The following is a 2897-nucleotide window of genomic DNA, read 5'->3' as shown; positions in this document are numbered from 1 at the left end:
TACTGCTGAAACCGCAATGGAAACAACGACTATCTTGGGAAAATGCAGTAAACTATAGGACCCAAGAGGCTGATTTTCCCAAAGGAAGAGAGGTACATTTTAAAAGGGCAAAGTTAGAGAACCAACTCCCTCCGCGTGAGGTCTACAGAAGGTTTCACAGTTGGGAAGCTGCATGATGAGGAACACGCCTCCCCTCCCCGACCCCCAAGGGGATCCCTATTTCCACTCTATTCTGCCACCTTCTGCCAATTGTTTTTTTCCCTGAAAAACCTCAGGAAGTCTCTCTTTGTTTTTCCCCTAAATCTTGTTTCCCTTGTGTGAAGAGTTGCCCTGACATAGTACAAAGAAGATGGACACCTCAGTGAAACAGGATCTTCTGAAGGTTGGATGCCATTCTACTTAAGAAACCTCAGAATAATTACCCAGATGTTTTAAGAGTCTTAGAATCTTTCTGACAGCAAAGCCTGAGTAAAGGACTTAGTTCCCACTGTGGATGGAGCTCAGTCCTACAGATGGCTTCTGAAGTAGCAAGTAGAAAGCATCACTTTGAAGGATAAGAGATAGGAGACATTTGTTTATCATTTCCATTCTCCATTGGTAGAAGCTGGCCACTAGGTATGTCAATTCCCTTACATGTTTGTGCTGTTCAATAAATCAGCTAAGCAAGCTCCTGAGCATTTACAAAAATATCTGAAGTAGAAAATCTGAGAGATATGGCAGAAATTTCAGATGCAGCACTCTTGGAATGCATGGGAACTGCCTGCCCTGGCTGCAGCTGAAACCAAATGTTGATCTGCGAGATTTGGTATAGGTCACTAAGTGTGGGTACTACAGAATATCTTAATATTATACTCATTGTAAAGATGGTGAGAAAACCTATATCACTATAAGAATTATAAATGTTTGTTGTCAAATGTTTCACACAATGAAATGGAGGTTGCTCAGTAACAAAAACTTGTTAATGTGCTAAGGTTGAAATTTTGAGCATGACATCTAAATTCCTCTGCTGGCTAACATCAGTTGCTTTTCATCCCCTTATCTCTTGCTAGTCTCTTTAATATCATCTTTGTTCTAGCCAAATTAATCTATTAAAAGCCCCGGGTCTTTCTCCTTGACAATATTCATGGGTCAAGTCTCTTTCTAATCTAAAAGCTCTGGAAATCATGGAACCCATGTGAGGGGAAGACAGAGTGGACAGTTACAAATAGCTTTATTTCATAAAGTGATACTCAGAATTTCTGTCTATTCTATAATCTCATTTTTGTTCCAAAGACTTAGAAATCTCATTCTGTTAACATCAAACTATTTGCATAGTACCCATCAAGGTTATCAATATGCTAATGGTTGAGAAGCTGAATGATTATTTTTCAATCTCTGCTTATAAGAATAGTTAGCTGAATTTGATGCAGTTCGTTACACCTATTTCTTTAAATGTTCCAGTCTTCACTTCATTTTCTATCAGTCTTTGTATTTCTATCTTACTACTCTGTTTTCTTTTAGATCTCTCTCCCTTGCCTTAAATATTAGTGTTACCTGGGTTTTTACCCTTGGCTTTCTGATCTTTGCTGGAAGTCATTTCGTAGATAAAAAGGGAAAGATAATCTGGCCAGCAGAATATTAGCAGATTTTATTTTAAACTGCCACATGCTCACAACAATGCATCGAGTGCTCAAACTTGTCATCTACAAGCTGAATTAACTGAGAAGTATGTTTTATTTCACTGATACACGTTTCTAGAGACAATGAAATATATCACTAAATAATCTAGATTTTCTGTTTCTCATGAAACATTAGACAACTTGGCAAAACTAGGACACCACCCCTGCATACAACTGGCTGTGTCTGAGTGACAGCCTTCTATGGTTAGACTAGCGAGCTCCTAAAATACCACACATATTCACTTTTCCACCCACTTATGCTTTCCTCCTGTTCCTTGCCACCCTCTCCAAACTTTAAATGGGATGGTAAAGAGTAGAAAGCAAGACAACCTTCTGTGAAATATATCTTCAGTCCATTATCCTATCTATCATTTTTTTCACTGTCAAAGTTGAGGCTGTTAATTAGTCCTTCTTCTTAAAGTTATGAATATCTTTAGATGCCTTGACTTCATATTTTCTTCCTCATTTTCCATGTAACAACGAAAATGCTTCTTCTTAATCATCTTCCCTTGCTTCTACCCTGCTTCAACATCCTTAAATGTCGACAGTTTTGTTTCCATTTTTCATGAAATTCTTTCTCTTACTCTGTGTCTCTTTCTCATTTGTAGCTAACATTTGAAGAGAAAGCATGGGTGAATGTAGCTGTGGATTTGGCTAATAAATGATGTGTCCTAATATTTTTTGTGCTAAGAAATAAAATCTTTGGAAATCACTTTACTCTTTTGAGCCTTTGCAAATGTGGAACTTATGCATTGTACTAGATTGTCAGGAAGGGCAATTTTGGATATATAGTTCTAATTATTCTGTCTTAATAACTGGCAGAGGCGAAGTTCTCAATGTAAGAAGGTCTTCCAAGTAAAGTCTAACCAAATTTATTGTTCACTTTATTGTGCTTCTGACAACCACCTGTAACTTTACAGTTAAGTTCCTAATAGACATCTTTTAGAGTAAATTGACAGTTCAGTTAATTTTGAAAAATACTTACACTCTAGGAAATATGACTGGGCTGATATGCTTTTTCAAAAATTTCTTTTCCCCCATGTATGCTTGAGGGAAATTATCTTAGAAGTGAAATACAGGTCTCCAAGGAATCAGAGCTAAATCCTAAATGTTGAACTGTAGCAAGCGTTTTTTAACAGAGCTAACAACTGCCTGTTTCTTCTTGGCTGCCCCAAGGGGTCAATCTCAATATCTGTGCCTGGATCCAACAACACTGACCCTCCCTGCCTTTCAACTGTC

This window comes from Pongo pygmaeus, chromosome 18, assembly GCF_028885625.2.
Source record: "Pongo pygmaeus isolate AG05252 chromosome 18, NHGRI_mPonPyg2-v2.0_pri, whole genome shotgun sequence".
NCBI lineage: Eukaryota > Metazoa > Chordata > Mammalia > Primates > Hominidae > Pongo > Pongo pygmaeus.
This window is presented reverse-complemented; position numbering follows the sequence as displayed.